At 41.7% G+C, this 23,948-nt stretch overlaps 1 long non-coding RNA gene across 1 annotated transcript in view; it reads right to left on the reverse strand.

Moving 5' to 3' along the window:
* The window catches only part of LOC133043365 (uncharacterized), a 171,892-nt gene that overhangs the window by 86,713 nt on the left and 61,231 nt on the right, over positions 1–23,948 (reverse strand). The window contains exon 2 of the long non-coding RNA XR_009689692.1: positions 3,688–3,762. This is a non-coding gene — a long non-coding RNA (uncharacterized LOC133043365). The remainder of the gene's footprint in view (positions 1–3,687; positions 3,763–23,948) is intronic.

A 23,948-nucleotide genomic window follows, 5' to 3' on the forward strand; every position in this document is an offset into this window, starting at 1 on the left:
GAAAACTAGATTTCTAAAAAACTGTATCTATAATAAGTGAATACTAAATTCAAACCTTGAATAATAGCAGAGCCTTTTTCTCTACACAAAAGCAGCCCTCAGACATTAAAACATCACAATTGACATGGATTTAAACTAAGAATTGTAAATGTTTCTGAAAATGAAACCATATATGTGAAATAGAAGGAACAACCAGGCATGATTAGGAATTACTTTCCAAAGCTAGAAAAAAAAAAATGATTTGAGTATACAGGTGAAATGGGCTTATTACGTTCTAGGAAAAATTAAGTACTAAGATTTTACACTTAAAAAACTGAATTACAAGGATAACGAGAACAAACTCATATTAGACCCCACGTAGAAAAAAATGTAATACACAAGGGGAAAAAATCAGGCTAGCCTCAGACTTCTCTTTACAAAAAAGGGTACAGAAAAATGGAACAACTACTACAGGATTTGAAGGGAAAAACTTGTTATCTAAATATTTCCACTTCACCAGCTTCCTATCCATGTGTGAAGTAATGATAAAGACATTCTCAGATATGCAAGAATTCTAAAAACAGGCTAGAAGATATATTTCCATTAACAAGGATAAATTAAAATAGGAGCCTGGAAATCAGGCAGTTGTGTATAAGAGGACTGTGGTGAGCATTCAGTCCAGTCCAGTTGCTCAGTCATATCCAACTCTTTGCAACCCCATGGACTGCAGCACGCCAGGCTTCCCCGTCTATGACCAACCCCTGGAGTTTGCTCAAACCCATGTCCGTCGAGTCGGTGATGCCATCCAACCATCTCATCCTCTCTTATCCCCTTCTCCTCCTGCCCTCAATCTTTCCCAGCATCAGGGTCTTTTCCAGTGAGTCAGTTCTTCGCATCAGGTGGCCTAAGAATTGGAGTTTCAGCTTTAGCATCAGTCCTTCCAATGAATATCCAGGGCTGATTTCCTTTAGGATGGACTGGTTGGACCTCCTTGCAGTCCAAGGGACTCGTAAGAGTCTTCTCCAACACCACAGTTCAAAAGCATCAATTCTTTGGCACTCAGCTTTCTTTATGGTCCAACTCTCCCATCCATACATGACTACTGGAAAAACCATAGCTTTGACTAGACGGACCTTTGTCGGCAAAGTAGTATCTCTGCTTTTTAATATGATGTCTAGGTTGGTCATAGCTTTTCTTCCAAGGATCAAGCTTCTTTTAATTTCATGGTTGCAGGTACTATCTGCAGTGATTTTGGAAACCAAGAAAATAAAGTCTGTCATTGTTTCCATTGTTTCCCCATCTATTTGCCATGAAGTGATGGGACCAGATGCCAGGATCTTAGTTTTTTGAATGCTGAGTCTCATGTGAGCATTACATGAGTTAAAAATAAAAAGTTAAGCTTACATAATTGCATTTTTTCAAGCCAAATGGCATGGAAACACCAGCAGTGTTCATGGCCCACAGACCCTGTGCCTCCTTAGACACCAGAGCACACAGGTGTTCTTGAGAGGCGCAGACCAGGGACAGGGGAGGCAAAGCGCCTGGAGCCATGCTCTCTGACAGCTCCACCAGCACACTCTGGCCGACCTCCAGAAATCCTCCGTCGGGGTGACTTCACTTGAGTTCTTCACATGTCTTTCTCTAGGAGTCCAGTCCATTCCACAGCCTGACTCCACTGACGGGCCTCCTTCTTACTTTCCTCCCAGAAGCAAGTCAAGGATATCATTGTTGTTGTCCTTCTTGATACCAAGAGAGGCTGGTCTTTTCAGAGCCCACAAAGAACCTCAATAGCTACCCACTTTCTGCAAGCCCATCACACATTTCCCCCACCTTTTGAGTTACAGTTCAAAGCTGAGTTTTTCTGATTTGCGTGAAATGCATCATTCACATGCATGTCTGCTCATATCTAAATAATCAGAGGTTAAGTTTTTATTGTTAATAGCTTCTCTGGGATATAGAACAGCCTAAACCCATTAAAAATTATCAAGAAAATTTTTATTCATCAATTTAACAAATATTATTTTTGACTTACAAGATGGATATTACAAGAGCTACTAAAATGAGTAAAATTTTGGTCCCTGCTCTCAAGTACAGGAGAAAGAAGTGAACAAAAATAACTGTGGTAAAACAGTGTATGAATTAAGTATAATAAGTGTGGTACAAATAATGAAATATGATAATTCATTAAAGGAAAAAAGAATTTCAAAAGAATAATAAAAGCATCTATTATATATAAAATAAACAACTAATAAGGATCTACTGTACAACACAGCAAAAACTCTATTCAATACTCTGTAATGGCTTATATGAGAAAAATAATCTAAAACAGAGTGGATATATGTATATGTATAACTGATTCACTGTGCTGTATACCTGGAAAGTAATACAAACTTATAAATAAACTGCACTCCAATAAAATTTTTTTTTAAAAAAAGCATCATTTGGGGGCAACATTAAAATGGACTTTCCTTGGCAGTCCAGTGGTTAAGACTTTGCCTTCCAAGGTAGGGGGTGAAGATTCAATCCCTGGTGGAGGAGCTAATATCCCACATATCCTGGTCCATAAAACCAAGACATAAAACAGAAGCAATACTGTAACAAATTCAATAAAGACTTTAAAAATGGTTCACATCCAAAAACTTTTTAATAAATAAATACAAAAAATTACTGTAAACAGAAACATTTCAAGAGAAGGCTGTGGGGAGGCTGGGTTTTAATTTGTTGCTTTTTTTTTACAATGTAACCAAACAATTTATTCATTTGTTCTTCCCAGGTGGCTCTGCAGTAAAGAAAAAAAAACTGCCTGCAATGCAGGAGACCCGGGTTTGATCACTGGGTCGGGAAGATCCCCTGGAGAAAGCAAGAGCAAACCACTCCAGCATTTTCGCCTGGGAGAGGAGCATGGCAGGCTACAGTCCACGCAGCCACAAAAGACCTGGACAAGTCTTAGCGGCTAAACAACAACAAAGCAAGAGCAAACCACTCCAGCATTTTCGCCTGGGAGAGGAGCATGGCAGGCTACAGTCCACGCAGCCACAAAAGACCTGGACAAGTCTTAGCGGCTAAACAACAACAAAGGTTTATTCACTATATTTTGTAAAAATTTAGTTATGGATTTTACTAGTTGGGTATTGCAAATCTAAGAAATCTGGCTTGAACTTCTTAGTTTAGGGGGGAGAAGGAATTGATTTCTTTAGAATAATACTGGAGATGTCTCAAGTGACCAGGAAGGGTGGAGGGCAGAGTTCTATAATAATTGGCCCAGTTTTCATTAAGGAACCATCCCTGGGTCAGAGGCTGAGTACACGGACATATTTTATAAAAATGGCAGTTCCTAGAGACCCACAAGGCTGAAATAAAGGAAGTAAGGTTTACAAAAGGAGACAGAAAACTGTAAAGCCCTTCCTGCTCAGTTGTATAAAATCTTAGTTCTTTAACACAGAAGAAAGACTTCTCTCTGAGCATTATTCAGTATCACATAAAGATGGCTGGGCAGCCACCTCCTTGCTTCTATTTCAGGTATAAACATAGACTGCAAAAATCAACGGAACAACATGTACCATAGGGAGAAAAAGGAACACCTCTAGGTATGGCTGATAATCCTGAGTACAGAGAAATCTCAGGTGCAAACTTCTCAGGGACCACCAAAAATAAAGGCTTTGATGTGATCTATTTTATGAGATGACATTAGAAACAAAAGATACTCACATCTCCTTGAAGTTTTCCAGTTCCATAACCAGCCTATGAAAAAATGTAAGTTTCACATTGGCCTCTTCAGTGCATCTGTGAACAAGTTAAAATTTTATTTAACATCCATTTCATCTGGTCAAATCTGAAGACAACCACCCTGAATCCTAGTGTTTCACCATTCCCAGACTGCGACCTCATATGACTAAGACACTCAGTAGGGAAGATTGATTAGCTCGGGTTCTTCAGAACCCTCCCCCAGCCCAGAAAACTCTATGCCTACTGATGTTCACTTTTATACAGTAAGGTGGCCATTAAAGGCATACCTATTAGAGAACAGCAGGCTTTGCTGTGATGAATGTCAGCACACGGTACAAGAACATTCATGGTCATTACTAGTACTCCCCTGAATTTTCCTGAGATAATTAAAAGGCTGGAGGCTCAGCGCACAGCACCACACTCAACTCTCAGATTATTCCCTGAGACCCTCAAGGAACGCTGCCAGATTCCGCAGATAAAAGTACAAGACATCCGGTTCAAGCTGAATTTCAGATAAATGAGCAATTTTATGCCCCATACAATAGTTGAGATTTACTTCTACTGAAAAATTAACTATTATCTGAGATTCAACTCTAGCTGGGTATCTTGTATTTTATTTGGCAATCCAATGCTCCAAGTTCCCTTTGGTAATACCTTCGGTCCTTTTCCTGAAAGGTTCAAAGAATTAAATTTCAACCAGCTTTTTGCCCAAACTCTAACACTTTTTTACTTCCTCAATTTTGTGGTCACAAAACTCTGAATTCAGAGAATACCCGAGGTAAGAGAGAAAAGAGGGAAAGCAAAAAATAAATAATAAATAATTTCTTTCCCCTGGTATAAATCTATCCCCAAAATAAAGCACTTGGAGCGCTGATGATTATTCCTTGGGTTAGCCCTATTTCAGACACAGTTTATAGGATGGTGGAAATCTCCTATGGAAGTGTGCTATTGTTACTTCCTACAGTACTGACAAGGCACGCTGACAGCACCAGATGCATTCTTGCCGGGATGCGTGAGCCCCAGTACAGAGAAATGCTACTGCCCCAGCAGTTCCTTGTCCATATATCATAAGCATGTGCACATCCTTACAAGGGGCCTGCCACAAAGGACGGAGGAGGCCGTACATCACCTCTCAACACCTAGAATTTATATTTAAAGCTACCCTTGCAATGTCAGGCCTGGGAGGTCCTTGTATTAAACACAAATCATAAAATACTTGAAGAATGAACCCAAAACCCATAACTCTGCCTTCTACTGTCACTTCTGTTTGAGAATTTTCGGTAGTTATTGTTGAAGTCAGGGTATGCTTGGGAAGGTAAGGGGGCTACATTCAACCAAGAACACAATATGATTCTAGAAGAGGGGGACAAAAGCTTTTCACCAAAGACCTTAGTAAATAAAATTTAAAAACAACCCCCCAGATCACATTCATTAAGTGGCCACAAATCTGATTGCTGGAGCTGCAACATGTGACTCTGTAGGCTGACAATGAAAAGAATGAATTAGGATTTATCCTGCTTTATATAGTACTTCCTGTGTTTCAGGGTAATCAGTTAATGAGGGAAATTCCTTCTTTAATGGGAAAACTCTCCATTAGTAAATGAAGAAGCTTTGATAAAATTAATCCATCACATTTTACAAGCTCTTCAATGAAATAATGGATCTAGACCACAGCCATCAAGGAACCAAAACTTGATAATGGGAGGACGAGGCTGCCACACCTGCCCCCTCTCATCCATCTGAGCATCACTTCAAGGGAGACAACCAGAACTTCTACCTTCAAGACACGAAACAACAGGAAGTACAGAATACCCACCACGCAGCAAAAAGTCTTGCCTACAAACTGAACCTGAATCTAATTGAACCCCCAGATCATTATATCATCCTCTCTGCTTTTGTGTATGTTTGAAATTTTTCATTTAAAAAGTTTTAAAAACCAGGTGTTGAGGATGTTCTTGGAAACCTTTGCTTCAACCTTTGCTTCAAATCCTTCTAATATGCATTAGTTTCCTTTCCAGCCTAAATATACTCACCATCCAGAATAGCTGAGTTTTCCTTTGATGACTGAGGTCATCATTTCAGGCTTAATACAACAGACTTCAAGTACAAGTTTCCATAGTGACTGATTTAAATCATGTAAAGGAGATGGCACTTTATATTAATCCCAGAATATTTATTCATTGATCATAAATAGTTTGCAGGATCTTTTCACATACTAAGTATTGCTACCATCTATTTTCTTGATGTCTGACCTTTTTTCTCATGATAATTTTAAAAATATTCTAAACCACGGTGAGTGGAGGTGAGAACTGGGGCTGTTAAAACATGCTGGTTCACTGGAGGTTTACTTTATATAAAAAAACTTATGGCAAAGGATGGGGAGGCTTGGGCAAGACAATATTCTGTAAACGCGCTGCTACCCACTCTTCCCCTTCTGCATGCCAGACTCTTGACTGAAAAATACGATCAACTGTATGTAATAAAAGTTGTCTGCAAGTGGGGTTAGCTGGGTAACTGGTAGCTTCATGAGGATAACCAGCACACTGAGAACGACCGGACTTTGTGTACATGCTCAGTTACTTCAGTCGTGGCTGACTCTTTGTGACCCCACGGACTATAGCCCAAGAGGCTCCTCTGTCCATGGGATTGTCCACGTTGCCATTTCCTTCTCCTGACCCAGGGATCGAACCCAGGTTTCCTACGTTGCAGGTAGTCTCTTGCATTGCAAGAGGATTCTTTACCAACTGAGCCACCAGGGAAGCCCTGACTGAACTTCATTCACACACAAATATAAAGAAAAGTGAGTAGGGGTCTAAAAGAAACACCTTGTAGTTCTTTTATGGAAAAAACTGCTGGAAACCCTTAGCCACTGAGGGGAGGGAACTGTGCCTCTGAAACAATCTGAATTGTTCTTTTTCCTCCATTCTTGCCATCCTATTCTTACTCCACCCTGGTCCACAATGGAGTAACTGCATTTGTCATCAATGTCCTTTGGTTAAACTTCTCTTAATGTACTTCAGAGTTCACTCCATGCATCCTTACTATCAATCATTTTGCTTGAGGATACTGTGATTCCTGCCAGTAGCCTCTCGAACATGCTGGTTGCTGACCTTTTGTATTAACCACTGACATACACTGTTTGTCTCTCAGTTTATGATGTGTTGTGACTTACTGCCTGTCTACTCTCTGAGCTCTTGATGGGCTATTCTGTATTTTTTGCCTGACTGTAGCAAAGGAAAGAGAACAGTTTGTTTTTACTTTTGGTTTTATATTTGTGGGAAAGGCAACTTTCTGATTGCTGAAAACCAACTTTTTTCTTCCTTAACCTATTTCTGTTCCAGTGCCACTGGTCTTGAATACACCCATCTCCCCTCTTGGCTTCCCCTCTGGGTAACTGTATGTTTCTCATCATGCCATGCCCAGTAGAGAATAGACTCCAACCCCTCTGAGGATGGCTTGCTTTTCTTCAAATCCTACAAATTACTGAAACTTTGCTTATGGGTAGAAGTAGAGATCAAGGCTCTAAGAAAAAAAAGGAAATTCTACAAAACCCAGAAGTGAGTTTAATAGGAAAGAATCCCTCTCTGTGATCCTTGCCCTTTTCTGATAAGAATGAAATGAAGATCTCTTGCCTCTTTCTTCCTTAAATACTCCTTTTCTCCCCCCTTCAACCCTATTTCCTAGACACAATAAAACTTGAAGATTAAGACCACCAAGCATCTGTGGCTCGAGAGGTACAATAAGTAGAGACTCAAGTTACAGGCTTGTGAAAAAATGCCATTGCCTAAAAAGGTAACGTAAAACGGTAAATTCAGAGGGAAGAGATGTACGTGCTAATGGATGCCTCCAGAGGAATGAGGGCAAAGAGCAAGAGTCCAGGAGAAAAACCCAAGACTTCACAAGAAAGAAAGTAATTATGTTGCAGATAGAATAGGACCAGAATCTATTTTAAAAAAAATGAAAAAGCCAAGGAACAAGTAAAATGGGCCTAAAACCAGGGACAATCAACAGCTGACTGACTGTATTGAGAGAAAAAGGTGAGAATGGGGAGGTTGGACAAGTGAATGGAAAATCACCAAATACAAACCTGATATGGTCCTTCTCTTTAATGATCCTTGTCTCCAGTCAGAGGAAGACAGGACATTCAGAAGAAATTGACAGACCACTCTCTTCCAGATGACAAAAGGGAGGCTAAACATAGAAACAGCTCCACTTTGGACTGAAGAGCAGAAGCAAGGTGAGTGAACCAAGATTCAAAATTGAAGGAGACAGAAGCAAGGGAAGAGGTTGTGGCAGGAAGTGGAGGTAAATCTCTGCCATCACCACACAAGGAGGGTGGGATTTAGTGTTCCGAACCTGGGTGGGGTGAGCTGAATACAGGCAGCTCTCTCCGTGGAGGCCCCTTGGCCCTCGCACTCCCAGGCTTCAGTTCTGCACCCAAGCTTCCAGGATGGGCTGAGCTGTGGGGGTGGAGTAGAGGTTAGGGAGACACCATTGAGGTGGAGGGAAACGGAGTAGGAGCAAGGTAGCTGGCAGCCCAGAGAGACCAACTTTGAAGGGAAAAATTCTCCCTCCTGCATGTCTTAAGAGAAAGAATCTAAAGTTACTCAATGCAGCAATCTGTTTAAATCCAGACTTATAGCCAACAATCCTTTAATAACTAGTTACTGATCACCTACCACATTCAGGGCACCAGCAGTCAAAATATGAAAAGAATCAAAAGAAAATAACCAAGAAGGTGGTCTAGAAGAAGACTTAATTTCCAAGATGAAATATTAGTAGCCTTGGGTTATAAACAATCTTGGACTCTTTCATTTGATCTAAATACAGATTCAATGTATCCATACTTCTAGCCAAGTATCCAACAAATAAGCACGCCGAACACCTACTATATGCCAAGATTTGTACCAGATGGTGGGGACAGAAAGATGTTAGACTTGATGCCCAACATGAATAGCTCTGCCCAGTAAGGAACAAGGGGGAAAAATGTTTAAACCAACATTACAGTGCAACAAAAGCACAAATTAGATAGATGCCCAAGGTACTATGAGAGCTTGGGAATGTCCAGATGGTAAAAGGGGAGGGAGGCACTCCAGTCAGAAGGAACAGCATGGGCAAAGACAAGGACAAGACAAACCGCAAGGCAGATGCATGAGGGGCAAGTAGTTCCCGTGACTGGAGTCCTGGAAGCACAGGAGAAATGCAGGCTAGATAAAGGCAGAGCTTCTTCAACTCAGCACTACGTACAGTGTGTTCATCTCTTTGTTATGGAAGCTGTCTGGTGCGTTGTAGACTGTTTAATAGTATCTCTGGCCTCTACGCCTAGATGCCAGTACACACACACACACACACACACACTCATAGTGACCATCAAAAATGTCTATAGGCATTGTCAAATGTCCTCTGTGAGGTAAAACTGACAAATTTTGATCCTGGTTGAAAATAACTAGATTACAGAGGTAGAAATGGGTCAATTTACGAATGGTTTTACATGGGATTTGGATATTTTCTTCTAAGCCGTGGAAATCATGAAAGGAATTGACATGATCATATAGGATCCTGAGACCTATCACTTTTGTTTGGGGGATCTGTAGAGGGACAGAGCTGGAGTAAGAAGCCCAGTCAGGGCAAGTCTACTGCAAGAGTCCATGCAGGGGAGGGGATGCAAGCCTGACCAGGGGCAGTGGCATTAGCACAGAGAGAGGAGGGCAGGAGATAGGAAAGAGCTGATAAAATGATGTCATGTTCTCCTCCCTGCCCTCTCAGTCAAAATAATAACCAAAAAGCAAACAAAGTAAATCTTAAAATGATTAGAACTGGTAAATAGATTTACAATGTGGTGATAGAAAAATGAATACTGCATGAAGCTTTCCTGAGAAAGCATTACTGCTTTTTCAAAAATCATTTCACATTAAAATTAATACATTCATTTATTTAACAACAACACTATTAACTTCTGGGCTACTAGAAAATAAAAGAAACTATGTGTAAACACATGTAGGGTTACGTGTATAAAATGAAACCAGGAGACTTGCTGGGTCGGCGGCCAGTGAAACTTGAAGAGACCTCAATTCTCTCTCACCACTGCTTCAGAAGCTTACCTCATTCCAAGAACAAGAGAAAAATAAAACTTCAGGCGAACAGCCCTGCCTGTTTCAAGGAGGTGCTCTTTCCTGCACATATGCAAGCACACACTGTTCATGAACTTACATAGCACCATTTACCCAGTGACCGCAAAGTGCCAAGGCATTTCTGAAGGCAATTAACTGTTTCCTCTGAGAGTATCTTCAAGTGGGAAAATTAAAAATGCTTTTTTTAGGGATGACTGTCAGATAGCAACACATAGGTATACCACTTACCATTACCTCCACACCCACTGAGATCTGCAAAAGCAAGGCGAAACAAGAGCAGTTCATGCCAACAAGTCATGCCACACACTGGGCTGTCCAATCACACGGCATCCCGGTGGTCCTCCGAAGGCCGTTTTCAGCCTTCTCCCAGCACCAAACCTGAGACTCACACCCACCGTTTCCTCCCTAACAGCTCTGCATGACCAAAACACAAGATCCTGTGTCTGTGGAGGCCATCGTCCAAACCAAAATCAGAGTAAAACCATAGACAGTGGGTGAGCCAGCCTTGAGTATCATTTAGGGAGGGGAAGCACTGAATTGGCTAAATTAACATTTTTCTCCTTCGAAGTCTTTGTTATTCCCTTACCTCTCCTATTTCATTTTCAGCATTCAGGTAATTGACATTAACCAATCTCTCTGGAGACCGCTGGTCTTTCCAAGGAGACTGTTACAGGAAAAGCTTATTCTGCCCAAACTTACTATTACCGAAACACCTCAGGAGACATAACATTTATAAACTTCCTGTCACCCAGTGTGCTGTTTAGAAGCCATTCATTTTAACTTAATTTGCGGGCCTGAAAGTCTCAAGCCTACTCGCTATATAAAAAGTGACTTTTTAAGCAATTGCCCATTATCATCATGCCTCCTGCCAATGGTGCAAAGTTAAAGAGCTCGCAGAGCTGGAATGTTCTGTTTGTAGTTAAACAAGGAGCTGCAAGACAGGTCCTGCCCAGAGGGCAGCCTTTCCCTCCTAAAGTCTAATAATAATACCAGTGTAGCAAGTCACTCCTTCTCTTAAGATGCTGAGACTGGTGATATCCTACTTTAAGGTCAATGAATGTGTGTGTGTGTGTGTGTGTGTGTGTGCACGCGCGCGCACGCTCAGTCCGCAGTGTCTGACTCTTCAACCCCATAGACTGTAGCCCACCAGGCTCCTCTGTCCTTTGAATTTTCCAGGCAAGAGTAATGGAGCAATGTGCCATTTTCTACTCCAGGGGGTCTTCCCGACCCAGGGATCAAACCTAAGTCTCATGTCTCCTGCATTGGCAGCTCAATTCTTTACCACTGAGCCACCTGGGAAGCCCAAGATCAATGAAAACGTCAGGCAAATCTTTCAAAAAGGTAGCTTAAGCTTCACTTTCCCTGCCACCTCCTCTTCATTTGTTTCCTTTAATATCTATCTGAATTGCTATTATTTATGTGGAGAAGGCAATGGCAACCCACTCCAGTGTTCTTGCCTGGAGAATCCCAGGGATGGGGGAGCCTGGTGGGCTGCCGTCTATGGGGTCGCACAGAGTCAGACACGACTGAAGCGACTTAGCAGCAGCAGCAGCACCATGTGCAGAAAACCAAAATGCTTACCCTCAGAAAATTCTAATTGCTTATATAATAAAGTACCAATTTATGATACAATAATGAATAAGCTAATCACATGACTCACATGCCCTTCCTCTAGTGAAAGTGAAAATAGCTCAGTTGTGTCCAACTCTTTACGACCCCATTGACTATACAGTCCATGGAATTCTTCAGGTCAGAATACTGGAGTGGGTAGCAGTTCCCTTCTTCAGGGGATCTTTCCAACCCAGGGATCGAACCCAGGTATCCTGCATTGCAGGCAGATTCTTTACTGTCTGAACCAGTAGGGAAGCCCAAGAATACTGGAGTGGGTAGCCTATCCCTTCTCCAGAGGATCTTCCCAACCCAGGAATCAAACCAGGGTCTCCTGCATTGCAGGCGTATTCTTTACCAGCTGAGCTACCAGGGAAGAGATCACCAATTTACAACCAAATACTATCAATACCATTAAGATCCTTAATGGTATACAACCTAGATTCCTGAAAAATAATAATCTGAAGAACCTTGGCACAGCTCCTTTCTGACCTGGGGTCACTGCCATCTACCTAGAACCAGAAGTGACAAATAATGCAGTGGGTAGTTTGGGGGTAAGAATTCAAGATTGTGAAGTCATTATCCATTGAACTATATGTGTGAGTTAGGATCTTATATTTGGGATGAGAAACAGTATTCTTTTCCAGTAACTTTGAACCCCTGAACCAATATTCTTAAGCCAGTCAAATAGAACCACATTATTTGGATATTTATGTGGTATTCATTCAACAGCTCCCCTGAAACTATTTTTGGTAGGATCACCAATGCCCTCGTTTTTGCTAAATCCATTCACTGGACACTTTTAAATCCTCACCTTAACTGACTTTTATCTTTGCTTTTATCCTTTCTTGTCAGGCTACTTTTGGGGAAACTTCCTCAACTTTTCTCCCAATTACACTGGAGAGAATGTTCTATTTGAGCAATTTTTTTTTTTCTGTGGTATCTTTGTCTGGTTTTGTTATCACGGTGATGCTGGCCTCATAGAATGAGTTTGAAAGTGTTCCTTCCTCTGCAATTTTTTGGGGTAGTTTCAGAAGGATAGGTGTTAACTCTTCTCTAAATAGAATGTTTGATAGAATTCGCCTATGAAGCCTTCTGGTTCCAGACTCTTGTTTGTTAGGAGTTTTTTAATCACAGTTTCAATTTCGGTACTTGTGATTGGTCTGCTCACATTTTCAATTTCTTCCTGGTTCAGTCTTGGGAGATTGTATTTTTCACTTTCCAAACTTCTTCTTATCCTTCTATGGAGACAATAACATGCCCTATCTTGTCAAATCTGAGGACAATAGAGTTGTTTTTAAATTATTTTTGTTTCCCTGAATTCTCTGTTTCTTCAGGGGTCAGTTTTTTTGTGATTATCTTTTGCGTTCTCTTCCAAGCTGTGAAAGTTCTGAAGTACAAGACTAACTAGGAGCAGAATTTGTCCACTCAAAGGCTTCGGTTTAAAGGGACAGGGTGAGGAAGTAAGGGCCAGCTTTATTTATGGGACACTGAAGGACAGATTGTGAAGGGCTTGACTCCAGGGTGATAACACCCACACTAACAGCCAAGTTTTCCCAGAATGTATGTTCAATTTCTCGAGAAAAGAACACTCTGGTTTGTTTTGTTGCTGTTGTTTTTGCCTAAAGGAAAATGTTTGGTTTCTAGACTTTCTTAAGGAGAAAGTAGACTATGTGTTCTTATATAAAAAAGTCTTTAAATATAAACCTTTAATATTCCACTTTCTGGAAACTCATTCCCACTCAGTTATCTACTCTCTTTGAGCTTCAAGTATACATTCTTTTTTCTTCTGGATTTATTGAGACATAACGGACATACAGCACTGTATAAGTGTCAAGCATGCAGCATGATTGACTTAGATCCATCATGAAACGATTATCACCTTAAGTTTAGCGAACATCTATCATCTCCTATAATAGATAATGAAATTAAATTTTTTTTCTTGTGATGAGAATTCACGATTTACTCTTTCATATATAACATAGAGCAGTATTAATTATATTGATTATGTAGTACATTACTTCCCTAGTACTTACTTACAACTGGAAGTTTGTACTCTTTTGTCTTCATCCAGTCCCACTCCCCCACCCCGGCCTCTGGTAACCACAAATCTGACTCCTTTTTCTGTGAAGTTTGTTTTTGTTTGTTTTTGAAGTATAACTGACCTATAACACCATGTACGTTTCTGCTACACAGCACAGTGATTTGGCATTTCTATGCGTTTAAAAATGATCACCACCATAATTCTAACCACAGTATGTCACCATTCAGAAATATTATGTTGTTATTGACTACATTCCCCACACAAACATTTCACACCTGTGAGTCATCTATTTTGCAACTGGAAGTCTGAACTGCTTAATCTCCCTCACCTATTCCTTTCCTCCTCTACCCTGTTCCCAAACAGCAACACCTGTTTGGTTTCTGTACCTATAACTCTGTTTTTGTTTTGTTAATTCACTTGTTTTTTTTTTTTTTTTTTAATTTATTTATTTATTTTTGGCCACAGCATGTGGCTTATGGGATCTTAGTTCCCTGACCAGGGATCTAACCAGGGCCCTCAGCAGTGGAAGCACGGAGTCCTAACCACTGGACTGCCAGGGAATTACCCTTGTTTTGCTTTTTGGATTCCACATATACGTTAAATTATACAGTCTCTGTCTTTCTCTGCCTGGTTTCACTTAGTGTAACACCTTCATCCACATTGTGGGAAACGGCAAGATTTCACTCTTATGGCTAATATTACATTACCTTTATCTGTTTCTCTATTGATAGATATTTGGGTGACTTCCACTTCTTGGCTATAGCAAATAATGCTGCAATGAATCTAGAGGGAATATATCCTTTCTAATTAGTGTTTTTGCTTTCTTCAGATAAATACCCAGGAGTGGAATTGCTGGATCATATGGTGGTTCTATTTTTAGTTTTTTGAGGACTTCTCACACTGTTTTCCACAGCGGCTGCACCAATTTATGTTCCCACCAACAGGACACAAAGGGTCCCCTTTTCTCTGCAGCCTCATCAACACTTGTTATTTGTTGTCCTTTTGATAACAGCCATTTTAACACCTGTGAGGTGACATCTCATTGTGCTTCTGATTTGCATTTCCATGATGATTAACGATGATGAGCATCTTTTCATGTGCCTGCTGGCCATCTGTATGTCTTCTTTGGAGAACTGTACATTCAGATCCTCTGGCCATTTTTTAATTGGGTTAGATTCTTCTTGGAATATTCTAAACAGGCTACTCCTTCCTCAGCTGCAACCTCCTCTGCAAATTTCCTCCCAGTCTACAGTTGACTTCCCAGAACTGGAAACAGTTCATCTGTCACTGACCTGTATGTAACTGAGAACTCAGCATTGTCTCTCCTATCTTTGTTAATCCAACATGAAACTTGAAATCCATTTAATTATTACTAAGTTTCTTGTAATGTGCAGTTTCTCATTCCAGAGGCCATCAGCTGACATATCTTTAATTATTTTTGAGAAATCATACAAGTTTGATAGTCTTTCTGAATCTTTGTATATTAGATACTGTTTTTTTTTGTTGCTTTCACACATTAAGAACTTGGATGAATACTTTGTTCAAAAGTTTTTCCCTCATAATTGCTTTTTGGGGCTTTAAAAAAAATTATTTATCTATCTTGGCAGTGCTGGGTCTTCATTGCTACACACGGGCTTTCTCTAGTTGTGGTGTGTAGGCTTCTCATTGCGGTGACTTCTCTTGTTGTGGAGCTCGGACTCTAGAGCACAGATACAGTGGTTGCAGCACACAGGTTTAGTTGCCCCTTGGCACGGGGGTTCTTAATTCCCTGACCAAGGATAGAACACATTCCCTGCATTGGCAGGCAGATTCTTAACCACTGGACCACCAGGGATGTCCCCTTCATAATGTTAGTATCTAGTGCTTTATATTATAGAGGTTACTCTATCACTGGTATTTAATATGGTAGAGATGAAGTCTGAATTCTGCTTGATTTCTGTTTCTCTGCAAAAACTTTGTGAATTTGAGGTTTCATAGCAATGTTTTTGCCTATAAAGTTGAAATATTTTTGCCAGGACATGCCTGAAAGCAAGTCTTACCCTGTTTATTTTCTGTGGGAATTACTGAATGCTATCAAATGCTGACTCAGTCTTTCTTCCATTTGGGAAAGTTTTCTTCTTTATATCTTTTATTATTACTTTGATACCACTTGTGCTGACTTTATCTTCAGAAACTCCCTACACTCATGGTTTCATTATCTCATCTCTGCATTCCATATGGATCAACTTCACTATTACCATGTTCATCTAATTACTTTTGCATTCAAAGGAGCCTCTCAACTTCGTCTTCATGGTAACTAACATAGTGTTTTCTGTCTTGATAATGTCCTTTCTTCCTTCCAAAGATTTCAGAAATATGTTTTAGTTTCCTTTAACAGGTCATTTCTCAAATGATGCATTCCATATGTCTTCTCAAGACAACAGTCCCCTTTTTAGAAGTTGCAGAAACTGTCCAAAGGTTCCATGTTGATTTTACTTGTTTGTTTGGTCACCCTTTACAGAAGAGTTTTATCCAGTTCCTCTCTTCAGATGGATAAGTTGCAAATATTGCTCTTAATCCCCTACTTTCTTCTCACTCCCAAGTAAATACACCCTGGATTACAAGGATTCCCTGTCATCCAGATGCCAGTAGAATTCCCCTCTCAGACTCTAAAGCAGGAAAAAAAAAGGTGATTATTTATATATACAACTGTCATATCCTTATGATAGAAGATTGTAATTCATTGTCCATAAAAGCCATGAGAATATCTGCTCTCCCACATGCTCTTCTGTAATGTAGCCTTCCCTCTCCTCCATCAAGAGGTGGTATCTAACAGCATCCCCTGAATGTGGGCTGGCCTCAGTGATTCACAAACCATCAGAGCACAACAACATGACTGCTTCGTGATTTCTGAAAGTAGATCATGTTATAATAGGCCACGTTATCTTCCATCTGCTTGATCTCCAGATTCTCCCACTTAGAACCCAGCTGCTCTGCTGAGAGAAGTCCAAGCCACACAGGCATTATGTAGCTGCTGCAACTGACATTTCCAGTTGATTGCAGCCTTGAAGTTATCCTCACCCAGGTGCCAGATGTATGAGTGAAAAAACTTCTAGATGATTCCAGCCCCAACCCATCTGGAGGTCCCATACATTGTGGAGATGAGACCAACCATCCAAGTTACTGACTCACTGAATCCATGAGCATCATTCAATGGTTGTTGCTTTCAGCTCTTATGTTACAGAGTGGTTTGTTACACAGCAATAACTAAAGCTTCCAACTAAATTTCTTATATGACTCAGCCATTTATGCACTATAATTTTGACAGGCTAAGAAGGAATGAACTCTGGTTCCTGCTGTTTGGAGTACTATGAGTAGGTTTATTTATTTATGGACATATTTCATTTGAATTTGGGAAAGAGTTGAAAGAAGGCTAACAGTTCTTGCTTTGATGTCACTTCTTATCTCCATTTCTTTCTGTGGCTGACTTCACATCCCAGATATAGAGTTCCCTTGCATGACTGAGGAGAAGGCAGAAAGGTCACGCCTGCCTCATGAAGGAATTTCCACGTGTGACTCTGAGGAGCATTCACATGGCTTTCTCACTAGTGGAGACCTCCGGGGTACACAGTGGCATCAGGGCTGTCTCTGCCTGCCTTTGCCCTCTGTGGCCCTGCTCACGTGTTTACAAGTTCCATGCTGCAGCCTCCTCTGCAGATGTCTCATTCCCACCCCAGCTCCCCCAAAACTGACTCACTATGGCCTTAATGATGGGAGAGAGAGTTTTCTTAAGGCAAGAAATCTCTATGTAGTGAGAAAACTGTTTCCATTATTTAAAAGTTTTAAGGCCCCTGACTGAATAGGGTGTTTCCCCCATACGCACATAAATTTTGTCATTTCAGGTCACCTGCAGAGTAAACACAGCTTCTCATTCTGTCTCAGACATGGGAGCAGTCCAAACACAAAATGCCAAAGGGGTGTCACAGGACAATATAATTAACTCTCAAGAAACCATGTGTCTCTACAATTCATAAATATATTACCCTTCTGTGAACCTTTATTATTTTCAATCCAGACCCTATCTTGGGAATGACTTGTTTCAAAAGCTTATGACTTACTGTGTAAACTAATTTTTTTTTTTCTATTTGTCCTAAATTTCTCTTCTTTCAGGCTTCAAAGAGTTCTCCCTGCCCATTCTTGTGCTTTGGAATTTGGTGAACTCAAACATATTGATGCCCTTCATGGCTTTGTCGACTTTGATCATCTCCCCATGCAGCCTTCATCTCTGTGGGCTGAAAGTCTTAATCTTCTTAGTTTGACCTCATGTTTCAGCCCACATATTCCCTTAATTCTTTCATCTGCCCTTCACTGGCCCTTCTAAGAATCATATTTCTTTGTTAAGGGGTACTAACCACAGACACTATTTCAAGAGCAGGTGTTCCCAGCCTTATCTTTAACTCTCTCTAGTGGACTATTCAATCAAGCAGGCTTATATGTTTCCAGGAGGTGGGGGCAAACAGGAAGGTAGAAATATTTCAAAGTCAATATCAGAGCACAGTTTGGAAATATTTTGTCGCCAGAATGATGCAAAGGGAAATTACTCCCTGGGCTCCTTTGGTATCTATTCAAACTTGAATGGCCTGATTTCCAAAGCATGTGGGAGCTACAGCGGTAAGCACTGTAGGAAAAACAAAGAGCCTATTTTTATACAGAATGTTCTGGGGTGTGCGGGGGGAGGAGATACAAAACCAGAAAAACAACTCCACATTTTGTACATGGGGAAAAATTAAAAATAGGATGGCAGCTTCGTTTTGATATTTTGGTTCTTGGAAGCTGTTGTTTTTGTAGAAATGGAGAAAAAATAAACAAATGGAACAGAAGGTGTTATACACAGGAGGAATATAAACACAGACTCATAGTATGTTAGTGCTGTGAAGAGAACTCCAAGGTTCCAACACAACAGGGGCTTCCAGAAACCAGGCTTTGGACCAGAGATGGGCTGCCGCTGCGAGATCCACATAGAGGGGCTTGTTACAAAAGCCCATGGGGACCATACTCCTAAAAATACTGATTCAACAACTCAAGGGTAAGGTCTGAGGAGTCTGTATTTCTTTTAATTCCTTAGAATTATTTGATATTCAGGTACATTTGTGAAACACTAATCTAAGGCCAGTGGTTTCCTACCTTTAATCCTTTGCATTTTCATAGCATTTTGTTTTGGCAGAAGAACACTTCTCTTATTGAAATCCCACCTGGAACCTAAACACATAAAATCCTTTAAGAGAAGCTTCCCTGATGGGACTGGGGTGACCAGGCTGAGACCTCCTTTACAATTACACCCACTTGCTCTTTAAGTGACTCTTCAGTATCGCCAGAGAGTTCAAAAGGCGACACAGACACCGCTTGAAGGCAACTGCTCTGGTCTCATTTCCTGATTATATGGATGGAGGGGCTGGAGCCCGGGGAGGTGGTGTCCACCAAGTTCACAGAGTAGATTAGAAGGCAGGTCAGCTGGGACGAAACCCCAGGTTGGTGCACAGCCCCTGCCTGGTGCCCGGCAGCAGCCACCAAGCACGCTGGCCAGCACAGGCCCACCAGCAGCTCCCTCAGCACCAGACCAGGCTTCCTGGGGGCTCCAGGCTGTTCTCCCTCCAGAAGGTGTGGCTAGCCCCCACCCCATGGCTGTCCTCAAGGAGGCCAAGGGGGATGCATGCACTCATCCCCCAAAGGAAGGCTACTCAGTGACAAGTCCAGGCGTTTCCCTCAGCTTCCCATTTTCATTACAATTCCAAACAAGGGCAATGCCAAAGAATGTTCAAATTACTGCACTCATTTCACATGCACTCATTTCACATGCAACACATAGGCCATTTCACATGCTAACAAGTTAATGCTCAAAACCCTTCAAGGTGGCCTTCAACAGTATATGAACCGAGAACTTCCAGATATACAAGCTGGGTTTAGAAAAGGCAGAGGAACCAGAGATCAAATTGCCAACATCTGTTGGATCACAGGAAAAACAAGGGAATTCCAGAAAAACATATACTTCTGTATCATTGACTATGCTAAACCTTTGACTGTGTGGATAACAACAAACTGTGGAAAATTCTGAAAGAGATGAGAATACCAGACTACCTTGCCTGACTCCTGGAAAACCTGTATGCAGGTCAAGAAGCAACAGAACCAGACATGGAACAACAGACTAGTTCAAAATTGGGAAAAGAGTATATCAAGGCTGTATATTGTCACCCTGCTTACTTAACTTCTATGCAGAGTACATGATGCAAAATGCCAGGATGGATGAATCACAAGCTGGAATCAAGATTGCCGGGAGAAATATCAACAACCTCAGATATGCAGATGATACCCATAGCAGGCGCGTGCATGCCAAGTTGCTTCAGTCATGTCCAACTCTGCAGCCCTTTGGACTGTAGCCCACCAGGCTCCTCAGTCCAAGGAATTCTTAGGCTTAAGAATACTGGAGTGAGTTGCCATGCCCTCCTCCAGGGAATCTTCCTGACCCAGGGATGGAACCAATGTCTCTTATGTCTCTTGCAATGGCAGGCAGATTCTTTACCACCCTTCGAAGACCACCCATAGCAGGAGCTCCTGCTAAACCAGGAAGAGAGCAAAGCCACACCCTGAATCCCTGCTACATGGTACCTTCTGTAAGCTACCTGCTTCCCGTTGATCAACTACCATCAGTTCTCTTTTTTTAACAGAATATTTGCACATCCAATGAATATGTGTAATACAGATACAAGTTGTGAATGAAGAACAGTAAAACAAATTCCCCTGAAACTGCCACCCAACATAAGAAACAGAACATTTCCAAAAGAAGTTTCCATGTGCTTCCTCCCCAAAGCCTTCCTGGGGCTCCGACCCCTCTATAACTGCCACTACCATCCTGAGTTTGGGTTCTTCAGCCTTCTCGTGTTTATATAGAAATGTATCAAAAATGCCTACGTCACTAAATATTCTATTATTTGGTTTTGCTCTGAACTTTAAAAGGGGGCATCATACTGTTGTGATTCTTTTGTCTCACCTTTCACGTTTATGTTTCTGACATGCAGCCATGTCATACGTGTAACTGCTTCCTCACTCAGGACTGTCAGGTACCCCACATAACGGGATTATACACATAGGCCACACTCATTGCTAAACAAATCGCTGAGTGCTTACTACAGACCAGGCACCGTTCCAGGTGCTGGAGATGCAGCAGTGAACACACAGACACGCTCTCTCCCTTCACAGAGCTTAAATCTCAGGGGGATGTGTGCACCGCATAATTTATCCTGCCTTCTGTCGAGACGCATTTGTTTCCTTCGCTTTGTCCCAGACTTTTCTGCTGTTACTAACAGTGCTGCCATGGATACACTGGGGTCCTCGGTGCCCCTGCACTGGCGTTTCTGCAGGGCAGTGGATGGCAATGCTGCGGGCATGCAAGAACCACCTGGGGAGTTCTGGAAACCATCAGTGCTCAGGCCCTACCTCCAGAGGCTCTGTCTCCGAATGTCTTGGAAGGGACCTCAGAACTGAGGTTTTTTTACAGACTCCCACGTGATATTACTGGGTAATCTGCTTAGGAGTCCATCCACTGATTAAATTCATGCCACCATTCCCTCTGAACCCACCAAGTTTCTTTAAGAAAAAACCAGTTCAAATGACACCTCTCCTGTTCAGCCTCCTGTGACCAACCTCCTCCACACCATCCCTGACCCCCATCATGCACTCACGCACTCAGAATCATTCTGTTCCTTCTCTGTGCACTCACTGCCTTCTTGTTCATGTCACCAAGTGATGCAGGATTGCAGATGTATACTAACACCTTGGTCTCACTCACAGTCTGTGAGCCTTATGATGGACAGACAGGCTGTCTCACTTGTCATCCCAACACAGTGCCTGGCACAGGGTAAATGTTGGCTAAAAGAATAAATAAATAAGAGATGTCTAATGTTTTATTACAAGTTATACTGAAAATATACTCAGGAAATGGAAATGTAACAAAGCAAACACAACTGTGCCAACCGGGAGGAGAGGAAGGAACATCTCCCTTCAGTCTCTTGAGAAGGAAACCCTGGTGACTGTAACATATCACAGCTACTAATAACAGATCAAGAGCTTAGAATTCTCAAAATGCAATTCACAATCTGGCCACACAGGCAAAAGTTAGCGGGGGAGCATACACAGTTCCCAGCTTCACTGGAGACAAGTGACTCAAGAAAATGCATGACAGCCTATTGTAGTAAAAAGAATATGGATTTGGAAGTTGGACAAACTTGCTTAGCCTCCTGACATGGCATACTCGGTCTCTAAGTCGTGTCCACTTCTTTGTGACCCATCAACTGTAGCCCACCAAGCTCCTCTGTCCATGGGCTTTCCCAGGTAAGAGTTCTGGAGTGAGTCGCCATTTCCATCTCCAGGGAATCTTCCTGAAACCCACATCTCCTGCATTGGCAGGTGGGTTCTTTACCACTGAGCCACCAGGGAAGGCCCCTGACATGGCACATCTATTTATGTGCACAAATAAGTAACTGTCCTTGTGGAGGCGATCTGTGAAATGGGAATGTTTATCATTCCTAGCTCACAGGCATAGCATAATGACTGCCATCACTTTGTCAGTGATAGCTTCTGTTTGCTGTGTTTGCCTTATGCCAGGCACTGTGCTGGGCAGCCTGTAGATGTCCTTTCACAGTGTCTCAGGTGGAAAGTCTCCTCTCCACAGAAGACAAGTTAATGGACATCCCTGAGCTCCCTCGACTGGCTGTCCAGGATTTGAGATCTGATTCCAGACCTTTGTTTTAGCAGTTCCAGATGAGGTCAACTCCCTTAATCTTTCCAAGCCTGGGTTGCCTCGGCTGCAAAAAGGCAGACACTAATAGCAATTACCACATTCATTGCTACAAATATTCAACAAGGCAATCCACATATTCTCAAAAAACATACAAAGGGCTCAAATGATGCTCATAGTTCTTAACGTCTATCAACACCACTGCCTTCCTTTTGTTTTCATTTTTCCAGTTCTCTGCCTCATGGAGGACATCACCATCCGCTCAGTTATTCAGGCCAGAGCATGTAAATAAGTCTTGATGACGCTCTTGCCGTCAACCTCCACGTCCATTCACCAAGGCCATCAGGTTTCTACCTCTTCCCGTATCATTGCCACCCCACTACCTTGGGTGAAGGCCACCGCCCCTGTTCACCTGTTACCTCAGCAGACTCCCTGCTGATCGTCCTGCCTACCTCCCATAAGCAACCTCCTCCTTCCAGCCAGAGTGATGTTCAAAGACAAAATCTTCTCCCCAAACACTCCTGTTGAAAATTCTGATGAAGTTTGTCATTCAAGGTGAGACAGTCCTCCACACCACAAGGGGGCACCTCATCATAAATTTATCTGACCCAGAATACTTGCCCACATTTTTTCACAGATTTTTAAAAATTTTTTTGTTGAAGGACAGTTGATTTATAATAAATAAATACATAAATAATTTTTTTAAATGGTAAAGTCTGAACTCCTCAGTACACAAGGACAAGAGCCAGACTGATCCAATCTGACTTTGTCTCCAGTCCCACCTATTACCATTTTGGCAGACTTAAACTACCCCCTTGCATAAAAGAGTCATTTTATTGACTAATAACAAATTCTAATACTATTCTCACTGTGCTAAGTGCTCTACCCACATTACCTCTTTTCATTCTGAAAGCCCAGGCTATGACCTTTCAAGACCTTAAAGACAAATGTCTTCATATGTGCAAAAAGTTAACAGGACTTACAAGAGAATCCCAGTTCTAGCCCCACATCTGTCAAGTTCAGCAAAGAAAACAATTACAACTACATACATATTTACCCCTCTCAAAATTATACGCCTAGAACCGAATGCTTATTAGTATTGCCAAAGACTCAGCACCACCTGACAGAAGTTGTTAAGTCACTCAGCTGTGTCCAACTCTTTGCAACCCCATGAACTGCAGCATTCCAGGCTTCACTGTCCTTCACCATCTCCTGAAGCTTGCTCAAACTCATGTCATGCCATCCAACCATCTTATCCTCTGTCATCCTCTTCTCTTCCTGCCTTCAATCTTTCCCAGCATTAGGGTCTTTTCCAGTGAGTTGGCTCGTCACATCAGGCAGCCAAAATATTGGAGCTTTACCTTCAGCATCAGTCTTTCTGATGAATGTTCAGGATTGATTTCTTTTAGGATTGACTAGTTTGAAATCCTTGCTGTCCAAGGGACTCCTAAGAGTCTTCTCCACTACCAAAGTTTGAAGGTATCAATTCTTTGGCACTAAGCCTTTTTTATTGTCTAACTCTCACATCCATACATGATTAGTGGAAAAATCATAACTTTGACTATACAGACCTTTGCTGGCAAAGTAATGTCTCTGCTTTTTAATACAGTTGTCTAGGTTTGTCACAGCTTTCCTTCCAAGAGGTAAGCATCTTTTAATTATACGGCTGTAGGAGCGGTGGCCGAGAGGA

This window comes from Dama dama, chromosome 22 (genome assembly GCF_033118175.1).
Source record: "Dama dama isolate Ldn47 chromosome 22, ASM3311817v1, whole genome shotgun sequence".
Lineage (NCBI taxonomy): Eukaryota > Metazoa > Chordata > Mammalia > Artiodactyla > Cervidae > Dama > Dama dama.